The 20,653-nt window shown below is 42.5% G+C and overlaps 6 non-coding genes across 6 annotated transcripts; 3 read left to right on the forward strand and 3 right to left on the reverse strand.

Moving 5' to 3' along the window:
- The first annotated feature begins 350 nt into the window (after positions 1 to 350).
- On the forward strand, positions 351 to 423 carry TRNAD-GUC (transfer RNA aspartic acid (anticodon GUC)). Its single transcript has one exon. It is a non-coding gene; the product is annotated as a tRNA-Asp (tRNA).
- Positions 424 to 791: 368 nt separating this feature from the next.
- TRNAS-GCU (transfer RNA serine (anticodon GCU)) lies at positions 792 to 864 on the forward strand. The gene has a single exon. It is a non-coding gene; the product is annotated as a tRNA-Ser (tRNA).
- Positions 865 to 3,290: 2,426 nt separating this feature from the next.
- Positions 3,291 to 3,363, forward strand: TRNAS-GCU (transfer RNA serine (anticodon GCU)). The gene has a single exon. It is a non-coding gene; the product is annotated as a tRNA-Ser (tRNA).
- A 14,108-nt stretch (positions 3,364 to 17,471) lies between these two features.
- On the reverse strand, positions 17,472 to 17,544 carry TRNAS-GCU (transfer RNA serine (anticodon GCU)). The gene has a single exon. It is a non-coding gene; the product is annotated as a tRNA-Ser (tRNA).
- Positions 17,545 to 19,084: 1,540 nt separating this feature from the next.
- On the reverse strand, positions 19,085 to 19,157 carry TRNAN-AUU (transfer RNA asparagine (anticodon AUU)). Its single transcript has one exon. It is a non-coding gene; the product is annotated as a tRNA-Asn (tRNA).
- A 365-nt stretch (positions 19,158 to 19,522) lies between these two features.
- TRNAD-GUC (transfer RNA aspartic acid (anticodon GUC)) lies at positions 19,523 to 19,595 on the reverse strand. Its single transcript has one exon. It is a non-coding gene; the product is annotated as a tRNA-Asp (tRNA).
- Between the last annotated feature and the right edge of the window lie 1,058 nt (positions 19,596 to 20,653).

Consider the following 20,653-nt stretch of genomic DNA (forward strand, 5'->3'; position numbering starts at 1 on the left):
TGTAGCTTGAAAAGTCGTAACTTTTCATCAATACCTGACAACCATTTAATTTCTGAGCTTCCGTGGCTCAATGGTTAGCGCGTTCGGCTGTTAACCTATAGGTTGGAGGTTCTAGCCCATCCGGGAGCGGTGTTGTGATGTCTCAGATGTAACGTAAAATGTCAGAGTTTTTCCACAATACCTGACGAACATTTAATTTTTGGGCTTCCGTGGCGCAATGGTTAGCGCGTTCAGCTGTTAATCGAAAGGTTGGTGGTTCGAGCCCACCCGGAAGAGGTGTTGTGGGGTCTCAGATGTAGCGTAAAAAGTCAAAACTTTTCCACAATACGTGACAACCATTTAATTTCTGAGCTTCCGTGGCTCAATGGTTAGCGCGTTCGGCTGTCAATCGAAAGGTTGGTGGTTCGATCCCATCCGGGAGCGGTGTTGTGAGGTCTCGGATGTGAAGTAAAAAGTCATAGTTTTACCTCAATACCTGACGAAAATTTAATTTTTGGGCTTCCGTGGCGCAATGGTTAGCGCGTTCAGCTGTTAATCGAAAGGTTGGTGGTTCGAGCTCATCCGGGAGCGGTGTTTTGAGGTCTCAGATGTGACGTAGAAAGCCAAAGTTTTTCCACAATACCTGACGACCATTTAATTTTTGGGCTTCCGTGGCTCAATGGTTAGCGTGTTCGGCTGTTAACCAATAGGTTGGTGGTTCGAGCCCATCCGGGAGCGGTGTTGTGTGATCTCAAATGTAACGTAGAAAGCCAAAGTTTTTGCACAATAAATGACGACCAATTAATTTTTGGGCTTCCGTGGCGCAATGGTTAGCGCGTTCGGCTGCTAACCAATAGGTTGGTGGTTCGACCCCATCCGGGAGCGGTGTTGTGAGGTCTCAGATTTGACGTAAAAAATCAAGGTTTTTACACAATACCTGACGAGCATTGAACTTTTGGGCTTCCATGGCGCAATGGTTAGCGCGTTCGGCTGTTAACCAATAGGTTGGTGGTTCGAGCCCATCCGGGAGCGGTGTTGTGAGGTCTCAGATGTGACGTAAAAAGTCAAGGTTTTTACACAATACCTGACGAGCATTAAACTTTTGGGCTTCCTTGGCGCAATGGTTAGCGCGTTCGGCTGTTAACCAATAGGTTGGTGGTTCGAGCCCATCCGGGAGCGGTGTTGTGAGGTCTCAGATGTGACGTAAGAAGTCAAGGTTTTTACACAATACCTGACGAGTATTTAATTTTTGGGATTCCGTGGCGCAATGGTTAGCGCGTTCAGCTGTTAATCGAAAGGTTGGTGGTTCGAGCCCACCCGGGAGAGGTGTTGTGTGATCTCAAATGTAACGTAGAAAGCCAAAGTTTTTCCACAATACCTGACGACCATTTAATTTTTGGGCTTCCGTGGCGCAATGATTAGCGCGTTCAGCTGTTAATCGAAAGGTTGAAGGTTCGAGCCCACCCGGGAGAGGTGTTGTGGGGTCTCAGATGTAGCGTAAAAAGTCAAAACCTTTCCACAATACGTGACAACCATTTAATTTCTGAGCTTCCGTGGCTCAATGGTTAGCGCTTTCGGCTGTTAACCAATAGGCTGGTGGTTCGAGCCCATCCGGGAGCGGTGTTGTGAGGTCTCAGATGTGACGTAAAAAGTCAAGGTTTTTACACAATACCTGACGAGCATTTAACATTAGGGCTTCCGTGGCGCAATGTTTAGCGCGTTCGGCTGTTAACCAATAGGTTGGTGGTTCGAGCCCATCCGGGAGCGGTGTTGTGAGGTCTCAGATGTGACGTAAGAAGTCAAGGTTTTTACACAATACCTGACGAGCATTTAACTTTTGGGCTTCCGTGGCGCAATGTTTAGCGCGTTCGGCTGTTAACCAATAGGTTGGTGGTTCGAGCCCATCCGGGAGCGGTGTTGTGAGGTCTCAGATGTGACGTAAAAAGTCAAGGTTTTTACACAATACCTGACGAGCATTAAACTTTTGGGCTTCCTTGGCGCAATGGTTAGCGCGTTCGGCTGTTACCCAATAGGTTGGTGGTTCGAGCCCATCCGGGAGCGGTGTTGTGAGGTCTCAGATGTGACGTTAGAAGTCAAGGTTTTTACACAATACCTGACGAGTATTTAACTTTTGGGCTTCCGTGGCGCAATGGTTAGCGCGTTCGGCTGTTAACCAATAGGTTGGTGGTTCGAGCCCATCCGGGAGCGGTGTTGTGAGGTCTCAGATGTGACGTAAAAAGTCAAGGTTTTTACACAATACCTGACGAGCATTTAATTTTTGGGATTCCGTGGCGCAATGGTTAGCGCGTTCAGCTGTTAATCGAAAGGTTGGTGGTTCGAGCCCACCCGGGAGAGGTGTTGTGTGATCTCAAATGTAACGTAGAAAGCCAAAGTTTTTCCACAATACCTGACGACCATTTAATTTTTGGGCTTCCGTGGCGCAATGATTAGCGCGTTCAGCTGTTAATCGAAAGGTTGAAGGTTCGAGCCCACCCGGGAGAGGTGTTGTGGGGTCTCAGATGTAGCGTAAAAAGTCAAAACTTTTCCACAATACGTGACAACCATTTAATTTCTGAGCTTCCGTGGCTCAATGGTTAGCGCTTTCGGCTGTTAACCAATAGGTTGGTGGTTCGAGCCCATCCGGGAGCGGTGTTGTGAGGTCTCAGATGTGACGTAAAAAGTCAAGGTTTTTCCACAATACCTGACGAGCATTTAATTTTTGGGCTTCCGTGGCGCAATGGTTAGCGCGTTCAGCAGTTAACAAATAGGTTAGTGGTTCGAGCCCACCCGGGAGCGGCGTTGTGGGATCTCAAACGTAACGTAGAAAGCCAAAGTTTTTCCACAATACCTGACGACCATTTAATTTTTGGGCTTCCGTGGCGCAATAGTTAACGCGTTCGGCTGTTAACCAATAGGTTGGTGGTTCGAGCCCACCCGGGAGCGGTGTTGTGGGATCTCAAATGTAACGTAGAAAGCCAAAGTTTTTCCACAATACGTGACGACCATCTAATTTCTGAGCTTCCGTGGCTCAATGGTTAGCGCGTTCGGCTGTTAACCAATAGGTTGGTGGTTCGAGCCCATCCGGGAGCGGTGTTGTGAGGTCTCAGATGTGACGTAAAAAGTCAAGGTTTTTCCACAATACCTGACGAGCATTTAATTTTTGGGCTTCCGTGGCGCAATGGTTAGCGCGTTCAGCAGTTAACAAATAGGTTAGTGGTTCGAGCCCATCCGGGAGCGGTGTTGTGTGATCTCAAATGTAACGTAGAAAGCCAAAGTTTTTGCACAATAAATGACGACCATTTAATTTTTGGGCTTCCGTGGCGCAATGGTTAGCGCGTTCGGCTGCTAACCAATAGGTTGGTGGTTCGACCCCATCCGGGAGCGGTGTTGTGAGGTCTCAGATTTGACGTAAAAAATCAAGGTTTTTACACAATACCTGACGAGCATTTAACTTTTGGGCTTCCGTGGCGCAATGGTTAGCGCGTTCGGCTGTTAACCAATAGGTTGGTGGTTCGAGCCCATCCGGGAGCGGTGTTGTGAGGTCTCAGCTGTGACGTAAAAAGTCAAGGTTTTTACACAATACCTGACGAGCATTTAACATTTGGGCTTCCGTGGCGCAATGTTTAGCGCGTTCGGCTGTTAACCAATAGGTTGGTGGTTCGAGCCCATCCGGGAGCGGTGTTGTGAGGTCTCAGATGTGACGTAAAAAGTCAAGGTTTTTACACAATACCTGACGACCATTTAATTTTTGGGCTTCCGTGGCGCAATGATTAGCGCGTTCAGCTGTTAATCGAAAGGTTGAAGGTTCGAGCCCACTCGGGAGAGGTGTTGTGGGGTCTCAGATGTAGCGTAAAAAGTCAAAACTTTTCCACAATACGTGACAACCATTTAATTTCTGAGCTTCCGTGGCTCAATGGTTAGCGCTTTCGGCTGTTAACCAATAGGTTGGTGGTTCGAGCCCATCCGGGAGCGGTGTTGTGAGGTCTCAGATGTGACGTAAAAAGTCAAGGTTTTTCCACAATACCTGACGAGCATTTAATTTTTGGGCTTCCGTGGCGCAATGATTAGCGCGTTCAGCTGTTAATCGAAAGGTTGAAGGTTCGAGCCCACCCGGGAGAGGTGTTGTGGGGTCTCAGATGTAGCGTAAAAAGTCAAAACTTTTCCACAATACGTGACAACCATTTAATTTCTGAGCTTCCGTGGCGCAATGGTTAGCGCGTTCAGCAGTTAACAAATAATTTAGTGGTTCGAGCCCACCCGGGAGCGGCGTTGTGGGATCTCAAACGTAACGTAGAAAGCCAAAGTTTTGCCACAATACCTGACGACCATTAAATTTTTGGGCTTCCTTGGCGCAATGGCTAGCGCGTTCGGCTGTTAACCGAAAGGTTGGTGGTTCGAGCCCAACCGGAAGAGGTGTTGTAGGGTCACACATGTAACGTAAAAAGTCATAACTTATCCACAATACCTGGCAACCATTTAATTTCTGAGCTTCCGTGGCTCAAAGGTTAGCGCGTTCGGCTGTTAACCAATAGGTGTGTGGTTCGAGCCCATCCGGGAGCGGTTTTGTGACGTCTCAGATGTGACGTAAAAAGTCAAGGTTTTTTACACAACACCTGACGACCGTTTAATTTTTGATCTTCCGTGGCGCAATGGTTAGCGCGTTCGGCTGTTAACCAATAGGTTGGTGGTTCGAGCCCATCCGGGAGCGGTGTTGTGAGGTCTCAGATGTAACGTAAAGTGTCAGAGTTTTTCCACAATACCTGACGAACATTTAATTTTTGGGCTTCCGTGGCGCAATGTTTAGCGCGTTCAGCTGTTAACCGAAAGGTTGGTGGTTCGAGCCCATCCGGGAGCGGTGTTGTGACGTCTCAGATGTAACGTAAAATGTTAAAACTTTTCCACAATATGTGACAACCACTTAAATTCTGAGCTTCCGTGGCGCAATGGTTAGCGCGTTCAGCAGTTAACAAATAATTTAGTGGTTCGAGCCCACCCGGGAGCGGCGTTGTGGGATCTCAAACGTAACGTAGAAAGCCAAAGTTTTTCCACAATACCTGACGACCGTTTAATTTTTGGGCTTCCGTGGCGCAATGGTTAATGCGTTCGGCTGTTAACCAATAGGTTGAAGGTTCGAGCCCACCCGGGAGAGGTGTTGTGGGGTCTCAGATGTAGCGTAAAAAGTCAAAACTTTTCCACAATACGTGACAACCATTTAATTTCTGAGCTTCCGTGGCGCAATGGTTAGCGCGTTCAGCAGTTAACAAATAATTTAGTGGTTCGAGCCCACCCGGGAGCGGCGTTGTGGGATCTCAAACGTAACGTAGAAAGCCAAAGTTTTTCCACAATACCTGACGACCATTTAATCTTTGGGCTTCCGTGGCGCAATGGTTAACGCGTTCGGCTGTTAACCAATAGGTTGGTGGTTCGAGCCCACCCGGGAGCGGTGTTGTGGGATCTCAAATGTAACGTAGAAAGCCAAAGTTTTTCCACAATACGTGACGACCATTTAATTTCTGAGCTTTCGTGGCTCAATGGTTAGCGCGTTCGGCTGTTAACCAATAGGTTGGTGGTTAGAGCCCATCCGGGAGCGGTGTTGTGAGGTCTCAGATGTGACGTAAAAAGTCAAGGTTTTTCCACAATACCTGACGAACATTGAAGTTTTGGGCTTCCGTGGCGCAATGGTTAGCGCGTTCAGCTGTTAATCGAAAGGTTGGTGGTTCGAGCCCAACCGGGAGAGGTGTTGTGGGGTCTCAGATGTAGCGTAAAAAGTCAAAACTTTTCCACAATACGTGACAACCATTTAATTTCTGAGCTTCCGTGGCTGAATGGTTAGCGCGTTCGGCTGTTAACCAATAGGTTGGTGGTTAGAGCCCATCCGGGAGCGGTGTTGTGAGGTCTCAGATGTAACGTAAAATGTCAGAGTTTTTCCACAATACCTGACGAACATTTGCGTTAATTCAAGCAAATGTAACGATATTCATTCAACAAACTGTTAAAATTCAATTTTCAATAAGAAATCGTTGTCACGGATTTTGTATCTTGAAGATAAAAAACATGCGATTTTTTCGGTACACTTTTGAATGCATTTTTTTCTGGAGAAATGTTTGACCGAATTCAGCTTAATTCCCTATAAAACACTCATTGAAAGTGATTTCATCTCGATTGAACAATAATTAAAAATTTACCTCGATTTTTAATAACATTTTCAAAATCGACGTTTCACGGCCAAAGAAGCTTACTTTGAGTATTTGTTCACTATTTTCAAATATGTTCACTGAAACCATTATTTTTATACTTTTTGCTTTAATTCAAGCAAATGTAACGATATTCAATCAAAAAACTGTTAAAATTAAATTTTTCAATAAGAAATCGTTGTCACGGATTTTGTATCTTGAAGAAGAAAAACATGCGATTTTTTCGGTACACTTTTGAATGCATTTTTTTCTGGAGAAATTTTTGACCGAATTCAGCTTAATTCCCTATAAAACACTCATTGAAAGTGATTTCATCTCGATTGACCAATAATTAAAAATTTACCTCGATTTTTAATAACATTTTCAAAATCGACGTTTCACGGCCAAAGAAGCATACTTTGAGTATTTCTTCGTTATTTTCAAATATATTCATTGAAACCATTATTTTTATACTTTTTGCTTTAATTCAAGCAATGTAACGATATTCATTCAAAAAACTGTTAAAATTCAATTTTCAATAAGAAATCGTATTCACGGATTTTGTGTCTTGAAGAAGAAAAACCTGTGATTTTTTCGGTACTTTTTTGAATGAATTTTTTTCTGGAGAAATTTTTGACCAAATTCAGCTTAATTCCCTATAAAACACTCATTAAAAGTGATTTCATCTCGATTGAACAATAAATAAAAATGTACCTCGATTTTTAATAACATTTTCAAAATCGACGTTTCACGGCCAAAGAAGCATATTTTGAGTATTTCTTCACTATTTTCAAAAATAACCACTGAAACCATTATTTTTATACTTTTTGCTTTAATTCAAGCAAATGTAACGATATTCATTCAAAAAACTGTAAAAATTCAATTTTCAATAAGAAATCGTATTCACGGATTTTGTGTCTTGAAGAAGAAAAACCTGCGATTTTTTCGGTACTTTTTTGAATGAATTTTTTTCTGGAGAAATTTTTGACCGAATTCAGCTTAATTCCCTATAAAACACTCATTAAAAGTGATTTCATCTCGATTGAACAATAAATAAAAATGTACCTCGATTTTTAATAACATTTTCAAAATCGACGTAACTCGGCCTAAGAAAAACATTTTGAGTATTTGTTCACTGTTTTCAAATATAACCACTGAAACCATTATTTTTGTAATTTTTGCGTTAATTCAAGCAAATGTAACGATATTCATTCAACAAACTGTTAAAATTCAATTTTCAATAAGAAATCGTTGTCACGGATTTTGTATCTTGAAGGAAAAAAACATGCGATTTTTTCGGTACACTTTTGAATGCATTTTTTTCTGGAGAAATGTTTGACCGAATTCAGCTTAATTCCCTATAAAACACTCATTAAAAGTGATTTCATCTCGATTGAACAATAAATAAAAATTTACCTCGATTTTTAATAACATTTTCAAAATCGACGTAACTCGGCCTAAGAAAAACATTTTGAGTATTTGTTCACTGTTTTCAAATATAACCACTGAAACCATTATTTTTGTAATTTTTGCGTTAATTCAAGCAAATGTAACGATATTCATTCAACAAACTGTTAAAATTCAATTTTCAATAAGAAATCGTTGTCACGGATTTTGTATCTTGAAGGAAAAAAACATGCGATTTTTTCGGTACACTTTTGAATGCATTTTTTTCTGGAGAAATGTTTGACCGAATTCAGCTTAATTCCCTATAAAACACTCATTGAAAGTGATTTCATCTCGATTGAACTATAATTAAAAATTTACCTCGATTTTTAATAACATTTTCAAAATCGACGTTTCACGGCCAAAGAAGCATATTTTGAGTATTTCTTCACTATTTTCAAAAATAACCACTGAAACCATTATTTTTATACTTTTTGCTTTAATTCAAGCAAATGTAACGATATTCATTCAAAAAACTGTTAAAATTCAATTTTCAATAAGAAATCGTATTCACGGATTTTGTGTCTTGAAGAAGAAAAACCTGCGATTTTTTCGGTACTTTTTTGAATGAATTTTTTTCTGGAGAAATTTTTGACCGAATTCAGCTTAATTCCCTATAAAACACTCATTAAAAGTGATTTCATCTCGATTGAACAATAAATAAAAATGTACCTCGATTTTTAATAACATTTTCAAAATCGACGTAACTCGGCCTAAGAAAAACATTTTGAGTATTTGTTCACTGTTTTCAAATATAACCACTGAAACCATTATTTTTGTAATTTTTGCGTTAATTCAAGCAAATGTAACGATATTCATTCAACAAACTGTTAAAATTCAATTTTCAATAAGAAATCGTATTCACGGATTTTGTGTCTTGAAGAAGAAAAACCTGCGATTTTTTCGGTACTTTTTTGAATGAATTTTTTTCTGGAGAAATTTTTGACCGAATTCAGCTTAATTCCCTATAAAACACTCATTAAAAGTGATTTCATCTCGATTGAACAATAAATAAAAATGTACCTCGATTTTTAATAACATTTTCAAAATCGACGTTTCACGGCCAAAGAAGCATATTTTGAGTATTTCTTCACTATTTTCAAAAATAACCACTGAAACCATTATTTTTATACTTTTTGCTTTAATTCAAGCAAATGTAACGATATTCATTCAAAAAACTGTTAAAATTCAATTTTCAATAAGAAATCGTATTCACGGATTTTGTGTCTTGAAGAAGAAAAACCTGCGATTTTTTCGGTACTTTTTTGAATGAATTTTTTTCTGGAGAAATTTTTGACCGAATTCAGCTTAATTCCCTATAAAACACTCATTAAAAGTGATTTCATCTCGATTGAACAATAAATAAAAATGTACCTCGATTTTTAATAACATTTTCAAAATCGACGTAACTCGGCCTAAGAAAAACATTTTGAGTATTTGTTCACTGTTTTCAAATATAACCACTGAAACCATTATTTTTGTAATTTTTGCGTTAATTCAAGCAAATGTAACGATATTCATTCAACAAACTGTTAAAATTCAATTTTCAATAAGAAATCGTTGTCACGGATTTTGTATCTTGAAGGAAAAAAACATGCGATTTTTTCGGTACACTTTTGAATGCATTTTTTTCTGGAGAAATGTTTGACCGAATTCAGCTTAATTCCCTATAAAACACTCATTAAAAGTGATTTCATCTCGATTGAACAATAAATAAAAATTTACCTCTATTTTTAATAACATTTTCAAAATCGACGTAACTCGGCCTAAGAAAAACATTTTGAGTATTTGTTCACTGTTTTCAAATATAACCACTGAAACCATTATTTTTGTAATTTTTGCGTTAATTCAAGCAAATGTAACGATATTCATTCAACAAACTGTTAAAATTCAATTTTCAATAAGAAATCGTTGTCACGGATTTTGTATCTTGAAGGAAAAAAACATGCGATTTTTTCGGTACACTTTTGAATGCATTTTTTTCTGGAGAAATGTTTGACCGAATTCAGCTTAATTCCCTATAAAACACTCATTGAAAGTGATTTCATCTCGATTGAACTATAATTAAAAATTTACCTCGATTTTTAATAACATTTTCAAAATCGACGTTTCACGGCCAAAGAAGCATATTTTGAGTATTTCTTCACTATTTTCAAAAATAACCACTGAAACCATTATTTTTATACTTTTTGCTTTAATTCAAGCAAATGTAACGATATTCATTCAAAAAACTGTTAAAATTCAATTTTCAATAAGAAATCGTATTCACGGATTTTGTGTCTTGAAGAAGAAAAACCTGCGATTTTTTCGGTACTTTTTTGAATGAATTTTTTTCTGGAGAAATTTTTGACCGAATTCAGCTTAATTCCCTATAAAACACTCATTAAAAGTGATTTCATCTCGATTGAACAATAAATAAAAATGTACCTCGATTTTTAATAACATTTTCAAAATCGACGTAACTCGGCCAAAGAAAAACATTTTGAGTATTTGTTCACTGTTTTCAAATATAACCACTGAAACCATTATTTTTGTAATTTTTGCGTTAATTCAAGCAAATGTAACGATATTCATTCAACAAACTGTTAAAATTCAATTTTCAATAAGAAATCGTTGTCACGGATTTTGTATCTTGAAGGAAAAAAACATGCGATTTTTTCGGTACACTTTTGAATGCATTTTTTTCTGGAGAAATGTTTGACCGAATTCAGCTTAATTCCCTATAAAACACTCATTGAAAGTGATTTCATCTCGATTGAACAATAATTAAAAATTTACCTCGATTTTTAATAACATTTTCAAAATCGACGTTTCACGGCCAAAGAAGCTTACTTTGAGTATTTGTTCACTATTTTCAAATATGTTCACTGAAACCATTATTTTTATACTTTTTGCTTTAATTCAAGCAAATGTAACTATATTCAATCAAAAAACTGTTAAAATTAAATTTTTCAATAAGAAATCGTATTCACGGATTTTGTGTCTTGAAGAAGAAAAACCTGCGATTTTTTCGGTACTTTTTTGAATGAATTTTTTTCTGGAGAAATTTTTGACCGAATTCAGCTTAATTCCCTATAAAACACTCATTAAAAGTGATTTCATCTCGATTGAACAATAAATAAAAATGTACCTCGATTTTTAATAACATTTTCAAAATCGACGTAACTCGGCCTAAGAAAAACATTTTGAGTATTTGTTCACTGTTTTCAAATATGTTCACTGAAAGCATTATTTTTATACTTTTTGCTTTAATTCAAGCAAATGTAACGATATTCATTCAAAAAACTGTTAAAATTCAATTTTTCAATAAGAAATCGTTGTCACGGATTTTGTATCTTGAAGAAGAAAAACATGCGATTTTTTCGGTACACTTTTGAATGCATTTTTTTCTGGAGAAATTTTTGACCGAATTCAGCTTAATTCCCTATAAAACACTCATTGAAAGTGATTTCATCTCGATTTAACAATAATTAAAAATTTACCTCGATTTTTAATAACATTTTCAAAATCGACGTTTCACGGCCAAAGAAGCATACTTTGAGTATTTCTTCACTATTTTCAAATATGTTCACTGAAACCATTATTTTTATACTTTTTGCTTTAATTCAAGCAAATGTAACGATATTCAATCAAAAAACTGTTAAAATTAAATTTTTCAATAAGAAATCGTTGTCACGGATTTTGTATCTTGAAGAAGAAAAACATGCGATTTTTTCGGTACTTTTTTGAATGCATTTTTTTCTGGAGAAATTTTTGACCGAATTCAGCTTAATTCCCTATAAAACACTCAATAAAAGTGATTGTGTAAAAACCTTGACTTTTTACGTCACATCCGAGACCTCACAACACCGCTCCCGGATGGGCTCGAACCACCAACCTATTGGTTAACAGCCGAACGCGCTAACCATTGCGCCACGGAAGCCCAAAAGTTAAATGTTCGTCTGGTGTTGTGGAAAAACTCTGACATTTTACGTTACATCTGAGACGTCACAACACCGCTCCCGGGAGGGCTCGAACCACCAACCTTTCGGTTAACAGCTGAACGCGCTGACCATTGCGCCACTGAAGCCCAAAAATTAAATTTTTGTCAGGTATTGTGGAAAAACTCTGACATTTTACGTAACATCTGAGACGTCACAAAACCGCTCCCGGATGGGCTCGAACCACCAACCTTTCGGTTAACAGCCGAACGCGCTAGCCATTGCGCCACGGACGCCCAAAAATTAAATGGTTGTCAGGTATTGTTGAAAAGTTACGACTTTTCACGCTACATCTGAGACCCCACAAATCCTCTCTCGTTTGGGCTCGAACCACCAACCTTTCGGTTAACAGCTGAACGCACTAACCATTGCGCCACGGAAGCCCAAAAATTAAATGGTCGTCAGGTATTGTAGAAAAACTTTGGCTATTTACGTTACATTTGAGATCCAAAAACACCGCTCCCGGGTGGGCTCGAACCACCAAGCTATTGGTTAACAGCCGAACGCGCTAACCATTGAGCCACGAAAGATCAGAAAATAAATGGTTATCACGTATTATGGAAAAAGTTTGACTTTTCACGCTACATCTGAGACCTCACAACACCTCTCCCGGGTGGGCTCGAACCACCAACCTTTCGATCAACAGCTGAACGCGCTAACCATTGCGCCACGGAAGCTCAAAAATTAAATGCTCGTCAGGTATTGTGGAAAAACTCTGACATTTTACGTTACATCTGAGACGTCACAACACCGCTCCCGGGAGGGCTCGAACCACCAACCTTTCGGTTAACAGCTGAACGCGCTGAACATTGCGCCACTGAAGCCCAAAAATTAAATTTTCGTCAGGTATTGAGGTAAAACTTTGACTTTTTACTTCACATCCTAGACCTCACCGCACCGCTCCCGGATGGGCTCCAACCACCAAACTTTCGATTGACAGCCTAACGCGCTAACCATTGAGCCACGGAAGCTCAGAAATTAAATGGTTGTCAGGTATTGTTGAAAAGTTACGACTTTTCAAGCTACATCTGAGACCCCACAAAACCTCTCTCGTTTGGGCTCGAACCACCAACCTTTCGGTTAACAGCTGAACGCGCTGACCATTGCGCCACTGAAGCCCAAAAATTAAATTTTCGTCAGGTATTGAGGTAAAACTTTGACTTTTTACTTCACATCTGAGGCCTCACAACACCGCTCCCGGATGGGCTCGAACCACCAACCTTTCGGTTAACAGCCGAACGCGCTAACCATTGCGCCACGGACGCCCAAAAAAAATGGGCGTCAGGTATTGCGGAAAAACTTTGGCTATTTACGTTACATTTGAGATCCAAAAACACCGCTCCCGGGTGGGCTCGAACCACCAAGCTATTGGTTAACAGCCGAACGCGCTAACCATTGAGCCACGAAAGATCAGAAAATAAATGGTTATCACGTATTATGGAAAAAGTTTGACTTTTCACGCTTCATCTGAGACCTCACAACACCTCTCCCGGGTGGGCTCGAATACCAACCTTTCGATTAACAGCTGAACGCGCTAACCATTGCGCCAAGGAAGCCCAAAAATTAAATGCTCGTCAGGTATTGTGGAAAAACTCTGACATTTTACGTTACATCTGAGACGTCACAACACCGCTCCCGGGAGGGCTCGAACCACCAACCTTTCGGTTAACAGCTGAACGCGCTGACCATTGCGCCACTGAAGCCCAAAAATTAAATTTTCGTCAGGTATTGAGGTAAAACCTTGTCTTTTTACTTCACATCTGAGACCTCACAACACCGCTCCCGGATGGGCTCGAACCACCAACCTTTCGGTTAACAGCCGAACGCGCTAACCATTCGCCACGGACGCCCAAAAGTTAAATGCTCGTCAGGTATTGTGTAAAAACCTTGACTTTTTACGTCAAATCTGAGACCTCAAAACACCGCTCCCGGATGGGCTCGAACCACCAACCTATTGGTTAACAGCCGAACGCGCTAACCATTGAGCCACGGAAGCTAAGAAATTAAATGGTTGTCAGGTATTGTGGAAAAACTTTGGCTTTCTACGTTACTTTTGAGATCACACAACACCGCTCCCGGGTGGGCTCGAACCACCAACCTATTGGTTAACAGCCGAACGCGCTAACCATTGCGCCACGGAAGCCCAAAAGCTAAATGCTCGTCAGGTGTTGTGCAAAAAAACTTGACTTTTTACGTCACATCTGAGACCTCACAACACCGCTCCCGGATGGGCTCGAACCACCAACCTATTGGTTAACAGCCGAACGCGCTAACCATTGAGCCACGGAAGCTCAGAAATTAAATTGTTGTCAGGTATTGTGGAAAAACTTTGGCTTTCTACGTTACATTTGAGACCCCACAACACCTCTCCCGGGTGGGCTCGAACCACCAACCTTTCGATTAACAGCTGAACGCCGTAACCATTGTGCCACGGAAGCCCAAAAATTAAATGCTCGTCAGGTATTGTGTAAAAACCTTGACTTTTACGTCACATCTGAGACCTCACAACACCGCTCCCGGATGGGATCGAACCACCAACCTAATGGTTAACAGCCGAACGCGCTAACCATTGCGCCACGGAAGCCCAAAAATTAAATGGTCGTCAGGTATTGTGGAAAAACTCTGACATTTTACGTTACATCTGAGACGTCACAACACCGCTCCCGGGAGGGCTCGAACCACCAACCTTTCGGTTAACAGCTGAACGCGCTGACCATTGCGCCACTGAAGCTCAGAAATTAAATGGTTGTCACGTATTGTGGAAAAGTTTTGACTTTTTACGCTACATCTGAGACCCCACATCACCTGTTCCGGGTGGGCTCGAACCACCAACCTTTCGATTAACAGCTGAACGCGCTAACCATTGCGCCAAGGAAGCCCAAAAATTAAATGTTCGTCAGGTATTGTGGAAAAACTCTGACATTTTACGTTACATCTGAGACGTCACAACACTTCTCCCGGATGGGCTCGAACCACCAACCTATTGGTTAATTGCCGAACGCGCTAACCATTGCGCCACTGAAGCCCAAAAATTAAATTTTCGTCAGGTATTGAGGTAAAACTTTGACTTTTTACTTCACATCTGAGGCCTCACAACACCGCTCCCGGATGGGCTCGAACCACCAACCTTTCGGTTAACAGCCGAACGCGCTAACCATTGCGCCACGGAAGCCCAGAAATTAAATGGTCGTCAGGTATTGTGGAAAAACTTTGGCTTTCAACGTTACATTTGAGATCACACAACATCGCTCCCGGGTGGGCTCGAACCACCAACCTATTGGTTAACAGCCGAACGCGCTAACCATTGCGCCACGGAAGCCCAAAAGCTAAATGCTCGTCAGGTGTTGTGCAAAAAAACTTGACTTTTTACGTCACACCTGAGACCTCACAACACCGCTCCCGGATGGGCTCGAACCACCAACCTATTGGTTAACAGCCGAACGCGCTAACCATTGAGCCACGGAAGCCCAAAAATTAAATGGTCGTCATTTATTGTGCAAAAACTTTGGCTTTCTACGTTACATTTGAGATCCCACAACACCGCTCCCGGGTGGGCTCGAACCACCAACCTATTGGTTAACAGCCGAACGCGCTAACCATTGAGCCACGGAAGCTAAGAAATTAAATGGTTGTCAGGTATTGTGGAAAAACTTTGGCTTTCTACGTTACATTTGAGATCACACAACACCGCTCCCGGGTGGGCTCGAACCACCAACCTATTGGTTAACAGCCGAACGCGCTAACCATTGCGCCACGGAAGCCCAAAAGCTAAATGCTCGTCAGGTGTTGTGCAAAAAAACTTGACTTTTTACGTCACATCTGAGACCTCACAACACCGCTCCCGGATGGGCTCGAACCACCAACCTATTGGTTAACAGCCGAACGCGCTAACCATTGAGCCACGGAAGCTCAGAAATTAAATTGTTGTCAGGTATTGTGGAAAAACTTTGGCTTTCTACGTTACATTTGAGACCCCACAACACCTCTCCCGGGTGGGCTCGAACCACCAACCTTTCGATTAACAGCTGAACGCCGTAACCATTGTGCCACGGAAGCCCAAAAATTAAATGCTCGTCAGGTATTGTGTAAAAACCTTGACTTTTTACGTCACATCTGAGACCTCACAACACCGCTCCCGGATGGGCTCGAACCACCAACCTAATGGTTAACAGCCGAACGCGCTAACCATTGCGCCACGGAAGCCCAAAAATTAAATGGTCGTCAGGTATTGTGGAAAAACTCTGACATTTTACGTTACATCTGAGACGTCACAACACCGCTCCCGGGAGGGCTCGAACCACCAACCTTTCGGTTAAAAGCTGAACGCGCTGACCATTGCGCCACTGAAGCTCAGAAATTAAATGGTTGTCACGTATTGTGGAAAAGTTTTGACTTTTTACGCTACATCTGAGACCCCACATCACCTGTTCCGGGTGGGCTCGAACCACCAACCTTTCGATTAACAGCTGAACGCGCTAACCATTGCGCCAAGGAAGCCCAAAAATTAAATGTTCGTCAGGTATTGTGGAAAAACTCTGACATTTTACGTTACATCTGAGACGTCACAACACTTCTCCCGGATGGGCTCGAACCACCAACCTATTGGTTAATTGCCGAACGCGCTAACCATTGCGCCACTGAAGCCCAAAAATTAAATTTTCGTCAGGTATTGAGGTAAAACTTTGACTTTTTACTTCACATCTGAGGCCTCACAACACCGCTCCCGGATGGGCTCGAACCACCAACCTTTCGGTTAACAGCCGAACGCGCTAACCATTGCGCCACGGAAGCCCAGAAATTAAATGGTCGTCAGGTATTGTGGAAAAACTTTGGCTTTCAACGTTACATTTGAGATCACACAACATCGCTCCCGGGTGGGCTCGAACCACCAACCTATTGGTTAACAGCTGCACGCGCTAACCATTAAGCCACGGAAGCTCAGAAATTAAACGGTTGTCAGGTATTGTGGAAAAACTTTGGCTTTCTACGTTACATTTGAGACCCCACAACACCTCTCCCGGGTGGGCTCGAACCACCAACCTTTCGATTAACAGCTGAACGCGCTAACCATTGCGCCACGGAAGCCCAAAAATTAAATGCTCGTCAGATATTGTGTAAAAACCTTGACTTTTTACGTCACATCTAAGACCTCACAACACCGCTCCCGGATGGGCTCGAACCACCAACCTATTGGTTAACAGCCGAACGCGCTAACCATTGCAACACGGACGCCCAATAATTAAATGGTTGTCAGGTATTGTTGAAAAGTTACGACTTTTCACGCCACTTCTGAGACCCCACAAATCCTCTCTCTTTTGGGCTCGAACCACCAACCTATTGCTTAACAGCTGAACGCGCTAACCATTGAGCCACGGAAGCTCAGAAATTAAACGGTTGTCAGGTATTGTGGAAAGACTTTGGCTTTCTACGTTACATTTGAGACCCCACAACACCTCTCCCGGGTGGGCTCGAACCACCATCCTTTCGGTTAACAGCTGAACGCGCTAACCATTGCGCCACTGAGGCCCAAAAATTAAATGGTCGTCAGGTATTGTGGAAAAACTCTGACATTTTACGTTACATCTGAGACCTCACAACACCGCTCCCGGATGGGCTCGAACCACCAACCTTTCGGTTAACAGCCGAACGCGCTAACCATTCGCCACTGAGGTCCAAAAATTAAATGGTCGTCAGGTATTGTGGAAAAACTTTGGCTATTTACGTTACATTTGAGATCCAAAAACACCGCTCCCGGGTGGGCTCGAACCACCAACCTATTGGTTAACAGCCGAACGCGCTAACCATTGAGCCACGGAAGATCAGAAAATAAATGGTTATCACGTATTATGGAAAAAGTTTGACTTTTCACGCTACATCTGAGACCTCACAACACCTCTCCCGGGTGGGCTCGAACCACCAACCTTTCGATTAGCAGCTGAACGCGCTAACCATTGCGCCACGGAAGCCCAAAAATTAAATGTTCGTCAGGTATTGTGGAAAAACTCTGACATTTTACGTTACATCTGAGACATCACAACACCGCTCCCGGATGGGCTAGAACCACCAACCTACTGGTTAACAGCCGAACGCGCTAACCATTCCGCCACGGAAGCAGAAAGATTAAATTTTCGTCAGGTATTGAGGTAAAACTTTGACTTTTTACTTCACATCTGAGGCCTCACAACACCGCTCCCGGATGGGCTCGAACCACCAACCTTTCGGTTAACAGCCGAACGCGCTAACCATTGCGCCACGGAAGCCCAAAATTTAAATGGTCGTCAGGTATTGTGGAAAAACTTTGGCTTTCTACGTTACATTTGAGATCACACAACACCGCTCCCGGATGGGCTCGAACCACCAACCTAATGGTTAACAGCCGAACGCGCTAACCATTGCGCCATGGACGCCCAATAATTAAATGGTTGTCAGGTATTGTTGAAAAGTTACTTTTCACGCTACTTCTGAGACCCCACAAATCCTCTCTCGTTTGGGCTCGAACCACCAACCTTTCGATTAACAGCTGAACGCGCTAACCATTGCGCCACGGAAGCCCAAAAATTAAATGTTCGTCAGGTATTGTGGAAAAACTCTGACATTTTACGTTACATCTGAGACATCACAACACCGCTCCCGGATGGGCTAGAGCCACCAACCTACTGGTTAACAGCCGAACGCGCTAACCATTGAGCCACGGAAGCAGAAAAATTAAATTTTCGTCAGGTATTGAGGTAAAACTTTGACTTTTTACTTCACATCTGAGGCCTCACAACACCGCTCCCGGATGGGCTCGAACCACCAACCTTTCGGTTAACAGCCGAACGCGCTAACCATTGCGCCACGGACGCCCAAAAAAAAATGGTCGTCAGGTATTGCGGAAAAACTTTGGCTATATACGTTACATTTGAGATCCAAAAACACCGCTCCCGGGTGGGCTCGAACCACCAAGCTATTGGTTAACAGCCGAACGCGCTAACCATTGAGCCACGAAAGATCAGAAAATAAATGGTTATCACGTATTATGGAAAAAGTTTGACTTTTCACGCTACATCTGAGACCTCACAACACCTCTCCCGGGTGGGCTCGAACCACCAACCTTTCGATTAACAGCTGAACGCGCTAACCATTGCGCCACGGAAGCCCAAAAATTAAATGTTCGTCAGGTATTGTGGAAAAACTCTGACATTTTACGTTACATCTGAGACATCACAACACCGCTCCCGGATGGGCTAGAACCACCAACCTACTGGTTAACAGCCGAACGCGCTAACCATTGAGCCACGGAAGCTGAGAAATTAAATAGTTGTCAGGTATTGTTGAAAAGTTACGACTTTTCACGCTACATCTGAGACCCCACAAAACCTCTCTCGTTTGGGCTCGAACCACCAACCTTTCGGTTAACAGCTGAACGCGCTGACCATCGCGCCACTGAAGCCCAAAAATTAAATGTTCGTCAGGTATTGTGGAAAAACTCTGACATTTTACGTTACATCTGAGACGTCACAACACTTCTCCCGGATGGGCTCGAACCACCAACCTATTGGTTAATAGCCGAACGCGCTAACCATTGCGCCACGGAAGCCCAAAAATTAAATGGTCGTCAGGTATTGTGGAAAAACTTTGGCTTTCTACGTTACATTTGAGATCACACAACACCGCTCCCGGATGGGCTCGAACCACCAACCTATTGGTTAACAGCCGAACGCGCTAACCATTGCGCCACGGACGCCCAATAATTAAATGGTTGTCAGGTATTGTTGAAAAGTTACTTTTCACGCTACTTCTGAGACCCCACAAATCCTCTCTCGTTTGGGCTCGAACCACCAACCTTTCGGTTAACAGCTGAACGCGCTAACCATTGCGCCTCTGAGGCCCAAAAATTAAATGGTCGTCAGGTATTGTGGAAAAACTTTGACTTTTTACTTCACATCCTAGACCTCACCGCACCGCTCCCGGATGGGCTCCAACCACCAACCTTTCGATTGACAGCCGAACGCGCTAACCATTGAGCCACGGAAGCTCAGAAATTAAATGGTTGTCAGGTATTGTTGAAAAGTTACGACTTTTCAAGCTACATCTGAGACCCCACAAAACCTCTCTCGTTTGGGCTCGAACCACCAACCTTTCGGTTAACAGCTGAACGCGCTGACCATTGCGCCACTGAAGCCCAAAAATTAAATTTTCGTCAGGTATTGAGGTAAAACTTTGACTTTTTACTTCACATCTGAGGCCTCACAACACCGCTCCCGGATGGGCTCGAACCACCAACCTTTCGGTTAACAGCCGAACGCGCTAACCATTGCGCCACGGACGCCCAAAAAAATGGGCGTCAGGTATTGCGGAAAAACTTTGGCTATTTATGTTACATTTGAGATCCAAAAACACCGCTCCCGGGTGGGCTCGAACCACCAAGCTATTGGTTAACAGCCGAACGCGCTAACCATTGAGCCACGAAAGATCAGAAAATAAATGGTTATCACGTATTATGGAAAAAGTTTGACTTTTCACGCTTCATCTGAGACCTCACAACACCTCTCCCGGGTGGGCTCGAATACCAACCTTTCGATTAACAGCTGAACGCGCTAACCATTGCGCCAAGGAAGCCCAAAAATTAAATGCTCGTCAGGTATTGTGGAAAAACTCTGACATTTTACGTTACATCTGAGACGTCACAACACCGCTCCCGGGAGGGCTCGAACCACCAACCTTTCGGTTAACAGCTGAACGCGCTGACCATTGCGCCACTGAAGCCCAAAAATTAAATTTTCGTCAGGTATTGAGGTAAAACCTTGTCTTTTTACTTCACATCTGAGACCTCACAACACCGCTCCCGGATGGGCTCGAACCACCAACCTTTCGGTTAACAGCCGAACGCGCTAACCATTCGCCACGGACGCCCAAGAGTTAAATACTCGTCAGGTATTGTGTAAAAACCTTGACTTTTTACGTCAAATCTGAGACCTCAAAACACCGCTCCCGGATGGGGTCGAACCACCAACCTATTGGTTAACAGCCGAACGCGCTAACCATTGCGCCACGGAAGCCCAAAAATTAAATGGTCGTCATTTATTGTGCAAA

This window comes from Phalangium opilio, unplaced genomic scaffold (assembly GCF_054372755.1).
Source record: "Phalangium opilio isolate 3A_F unplaced genomic scaffold, DU_Popi_V2 ptg000056l_1, whole genome shotgun sequence".
NCBI classification, from domain to species: Eukaryota; Metazoa; Arthropoda; class Arachnida; order Opiliones; family Phalangiidae; genus Phalangium; species Phalangium opilio.